General features: G+C 41.3%; 1 protein-coding gene across 2 annotated transcripts in view; it reads left to right on the top strand.

Annotated features, from left to right (window-relative positions):
* Positions 1-4,337: 4,337 nt before the first annotated feature.
* The window catches only part of LOC139746324 (glutamyl aminopeptidase-like), a 181,951-nt gene continuing 180,288 nt past the window's right edge, over positions 4,338-6,000 (top strand). For both annotated transcript variants that reach the window (XM_071657463.1, XM_071657464.1), the window contains exon 1: positions 4,338-4,543. The gene's annotated coding sequence lies outside the window, so the exon portion shown is untranslated. The remainder of the gene's footprint in view (positions 4,544-6,000) is intronic.

Genomic DNA, 6,000 nt, shown 5'->3' on the forward strand with positions numbered 1-6,000 from the left:
CGAACAGAGAACACAGTTCATTCGCAGAGCCAAAGACCTGACGGAAACACTTTTATCCATCTCTGCACACAATGAAAATTTCTTAATCTTGCCTAGCTACTTCTTTCTATACCAATCCTTAGCATATATATATATATATATATATATATATATATATATATATATATATATATATATATATATATATTATCCCTGGGGATAGGGGAGAAAGAATACTTCTCACGTATTCCCTGCGTGTCGTAGAAGGTGACTAAAAGGGGAGGGAGCAGAGGGCTGGAAATCCTCCCCTCTCCTTTTTTTTTTTTCTAATTTTCCAAAAGAAGGAATAGAGAAGGGGGCCAGGTTAGGATATTCACTCAGAGGCCCAGTCCTCTGTTCTTAACGCTACCTTGCTAATGCGGGAAATGGCGAAGTTTGAAAAAAAAATAATATATATATATATATATATATATATATATATATATATATATATATATATATATATATATATATATATATATATGTATATATTCCTATGAGTCCACGGGGAAAATGAAACACGAAAAGTTCCCAAGTGCACTTTCGTGTAATAATCACATCATCAGGGGAGACACAAGAGAGGAATATAACAGTCAGTTGATATACATCGAAGAGACTGTTATATTCCTCTCTTGTGTCTCCCCTGATGATGTGATTATTACACGAAAGTGCACTTGGGAACTTTTCGTGTTTCATTTACCCCGTGGACTCATAGGAATATCTTGATCACGCGCAAAATTGTGATCCTTTCCAATATATATATATATATATATATATATATATATATATATATATATATATATATATATATATATATATATATATATATATATATTATCCCTGGGGATAGGGGATTAAGAATACTTCCCACGTATTCCCTGCGTGTCGTAGAAGGCGACTAAAAGGGGAGGGAGCCGGGGGCTGGAAATCCTCCCTTCTCGTTTTTTTTTTTTTTTAATTTTCCAAAAGAAGGAACAGAGGGGGCCAGGTGAGGATATTCCAAAAAAGGCCCAGTCCTCTGTTCTTAACGCTACCTCGCTAACGCGGGAAATGGCAAATATATATGGCAGATATATGGCAGATATATATATATATATATATATATATATATATATATATATATATATATATATATATTTTTTTTTTTTTTTTTTTCATACTATTCGCCATTTCCCGCATTTGCGAGGTAGCGTTAAGAACAGAGGACTGGGCCTTAGAGGGAAAATCCTCACCTGGCCCCCTTCTCTGTTCCTTCTTTTGGAAAATTAAAAAAAAAAAAAAAAATGAGAGGGGAGGATTTCCAGCCACCCACTCCCTCCCCTTTTAGTCGCCTTCTACGACACGCAGGGAATACGTGGGAAGTATTCTTTCTCCCCTATCCCCAGGGATAATATATTTATTTATTTATTATATTTATTTATTATGCTTTGTCGCTGTCTCCCGCGTTTGCGAGGTAGCGCAAGGAAACAGACGAAAGAAATGGGCCAGCCCCCCCCCATACACAATGTATATACATACACGTCCACACACGCAAATATACATACCTATACATCTCAATGTACACATATATATACACACACAGACACATACATATATACCCATGCACACAATTCACACTGTCTGCCTTTATTCATCCCCATCGCCACCTCGCCACACATGGAATACCATCCCCCTCCCCTCTCATGTGTGCGAGGTAGCACTAGGAAAAGACACCAAAAGGCCCCATTCGTTCACACTCAGTCTCTAGCTGTCGTGCAATAATGCCCGAAACCACAGCTCCCTTTCCACATCCAGGCCCCACACAACTTTCCATGGTTTACCCCAGACGCTTCACATGCCTTGATTCAATCCACTGACAGCACGTCAACCCCGGTATACCACATCGATCCAATTCACTCTATTCCTTGCCCTCCTTTCACCCTCCTGCATGTTCAGGCCCCGATCACACAAAATCTTTTTCACTCCATCTTTCCACCTCCAATTTGGTCTCCCTCTTCTCCTCGTTCCCTCCACCTCCGACACATATATCCTCTTGGTCAATCTTTCCTCACTCATTCTCTCCATGTGCCCAAACCACTTCAAAACACCCTCTTCTGCTCTCTCAAACCACGCTCTTTTTATTTCCACACATCTCTCTTACCCTTACGTTACTCACTCGATCAAACCACCTCACACCACACATTGTCCTCAAACATCTCATTTCCAGCACATCCATCCTCCTGCGCACAACTCTATCCATAGCCCACGCCTCGCAACCATACAACATTGTTGGAACCACTATTCCTTCAAACATACCCATTTTTGCTTTCCGAGATAATGTTCTCGACTTCCACACATTCTTCAAGGCCCCCAGAATTTTCGCCCCCTCCCCCACCCTATGATCCACTTCCGCTTCCATGGTTCCATCCGCTGCCAGATCCACTCCCAGATATCTAAAACACTTCACTTCCTCCAGTTTTTCTCCATTCAAACTCACCTCCCAATTGACTTGACCCTCAACCCTACTGTACCTAATAACCTTGCTCTTATTCACATTTACACTTAACTTTCTTCTTCCACACACTTTACCAAACTCAGTCACCAGCTTCTGCAGTTTCTCACATGAATCAGCCACCAGCGCTGTATCATCAGCGAACAACAACTGACTCACTTCCCAAGTTCTCTCATCCCCAACAGACTTCATACTTGCCCCTCTTTCCAAAACTCTTGCATTTACCTCCCTAACAACCCCATCCATAAACAAATTAAACAACCATGGAGACATCACACACCCCTGCCGCAAACCTACATTCACTGAGAACCAATCACTTTCCTCTCTTCCTACACGTACACATGCCTTACATCCTCGATAAAAACTTTTCACTGCTTCTAACAACTTTCCTCCCACACCATATATTCTTAATACCTTCCACAGAGCATCTCTATCAACTCTATCATATGCCTTCTCCAGATCCATAAATGCTACATACAAATCCATTTGCTTTTCTAAGTATTTCTCACATACATTCTTCAAAGCAAACACCTGATCCACACATCCTCTACCACTTCTGAAACCACACTGCTCTTCCCCAATCTGATGCTCTGTACATGCCTTCACCCTCTCAATCAATACCCTCCCATATAATTTACCAGGAATACTCAACAAACTTATACCTCTGTAATTTGAGCACTCACTCTTATCCCCTTTGCCTTTGTACAATGGCACTATGCACGCATTCCGCCAATCCTCAGGCACCTCACCATGAGTCATACATACATTAAATAACCTTACCAACCAGTCAACAATACAGTCACCCCCTTTTTTAATAAATTCCACTGCAATACCATCCAAACCTGCTGCCTTGCCGGCTTTCATCTTCCGCAAAGCTTTCACTACCTCTTCTCTGTTTACCAAATCATTTTCCCTAACCCTCTCACTTTGCACACCACCTCGACCAAAACACCCTATATCTGCCACTCTATCATCAAACACATTCAACAAACCTTCAAAATACTCACTCCATCTCCTTCTCACATCACCACTACTTGTTATCACCTCCCCATTTGCGCCCTTCACTGAAGTTCCCATTTGCTCCCTTGTCTTACGCACTTTATTTACCTCCTTCCAGAACATCTTTTTATTCTCCCTAAAATTTAATGATACTCTCTCACCCCAACTCTCATTTGCCCTTTTTTTCACCACATATGGATATGTGAAAATTAACTCAGGCTAGTATAGGAATGTTTTAGAAGGTTATATGCTTTGTTCATGAGTATATGTAACTATACGTGAGCATGTTAATGAGAAATAATAACTAACTTTTCATCCTGCATTAAGGTGCCACATACTTTCGTATTTTGTTTGTAAACACTAAATATGATTATCAGATCATGCGATTATTTGTTATAGGAAATTTGGATACCTGAGCCAGCACAGCCACAGAAGGCTGTGAGGAGGGCACATCAAAATAAAACAAGTAATTACGGTAAAGAATGAGGCCAACAGGTGAGTCTCCACACACACATACATTACTATGAACCACAAACTGTGTTGTGTCACTGTGGTGCACAACACCAAATGACACTTGACTGTCAATTTAGTTGTTCTAAAGTGAAGATCGTTGTCCAGATGCCAACAAATTCTACACAAAAATGACCAACATTCACCTATAGATTACCTCTTGCCTCAAGCAATGGCCATCAACGACATTCTTTGTACGGTTACAACGCAAAACTTATTTACCTTTCTCTCAGCCACAGGTATAAGGTGTTCACAAGATCTTGCACACTACTAGAACCGCTTGTTCGGTTTTCTCCTTTATATGCGTTCTGGTGGATGGGTGGAGTGGATTGGAGGGGGGGGGAGTGGGATTGGAGGGTGCGGTACACAGCCTTAGCAGCGGCTTTTGATTGGTCTAGCGGCAGCCTGACAACGTGTCGGCGTTCCCTGCAGAAGTTACCAGTTTCTGTTTATTATTGCTATTTGTTGGTTCGTGTTGTGCTCCAGAGAAAACCAGTACGCCAGTCAAAGAGTTTGCTTCTCATGGTTAGTAACGCACGTCTTTCTATGTACAAGGTCGTAAGCTTATGTGTAGGAGGAAAACTCTCCAGTTCACTCTGCCAACACAGCCGTTTCCTCGCTCAGCTACGTTGGTGCTCCCTGGAGCCCACCCGCACTGGGCCTCCCCAGACTTACTCAGACCCTTCATTCCATCTAGCCTCCCTAAACTAGCTACCCAGACCTTACTCCTGCCTGGCTTCCCCATGCTGAGTTTCTACCCAGTCCCCCACCCACCCATTGGATATAGATCCAATAACCACAAATAACGGCATAAGATTATAAGATAGATGTACTAGCAACATGGGCCAAGGTTTGACATCTGTAGACAGGTAAGACAGAGGGATAAACTTACTCCAATTGAAATATATGCGATTATCAAAGGCTTCAGTTCAAGGTTAGAAAAATATTTCAGTGATATCTGTTATCAGTAAATAATCCTCTTTCAAGAAGAAAAAAATATCAGTTACTCTATGAAAAAAAAAAAACTATTTTTGTGCCAGAGGTGAGCTGATTGTGTCAGCACTGAGCTTCGTTGTAAGTTCATTTCCGAAGTACACCGCTTCACAATTCAACTCTAGTTCACTGTGTTCGTTCAGTTTCGAAGTACACTGTATTAGTTTCCGAGGTAATAGATTTCCACATCCTTTTACCCTGCCGGTTGTTGGGTGTGAAAGTGTTGGGTGGGACGCTTCCTTTTCTGCTATCCTCTCTCTGCTACACGTAAGGTTATGGTTGTACATAATCTCGTCATGGACCACTTGTTATCTGTTCTTCCCATGTACCCGGCCTCCCCATACTGAGCTACTCCTCAGTCTCACTCCACATTTGGCCACCCTATCTTAGATGATCCCTAGTCCCTTCCCAACGACTTCGATTCCCCACCCTCACACCTATCCACCCCATTTGATCTCCTCCACAGTCCGAACTAACCATCTGACCTCCCCGTACTCAACTGCTCCTCAGTCACTACCAACCCATCTGGCCTTCAAACCACGTGTGCTCATGCCACAGAGGGTACAAAATTTGACACTGAGTTTCATCCCTACCCAGAAATACCTACATACTGAACTTCTGAAGGACAGCATCTTCGACTTAGCATGTAACCAACTATCGCATGTTAGAGAGCAACGACAAAAAAAAAAAAAAAAAGAAAGCGGCGGAAACTATAAGAAACCGAAAATTAAAGCATCATCCGTATTCAGTAACTAGATAGCAAAGCGAACAGAGAACACAGTTCATTCGCAGAGCCAAAGACCTGACGGAAACACTTTTATCCATCTCTGCACACAATGAAAATTTCTTAATCTTGCTTAGCTACTTCTTTCTATACCAATCCTTAGCATATATATATATATATATATATATATATATATATATATATATATATATATATATATATATATATTATCCCTGGGGATAGGGGAGAAAGAATACTTCTCACG

The sequence above is a fragment of the Panulirus ornatus genome, chromosome 64 (genome assembly GCF_036320965.1).
Source record: "Panulirus ornatus isolate Po-2019 chromosome 64, ASM3632096v1, whole genome shotgun sequence".
NCBI lineage: Eukaryota > Metazoa > Arthropoda > Malacostraca > Decapoda > Palinuridae > Panulirus > Panulirus ornatus.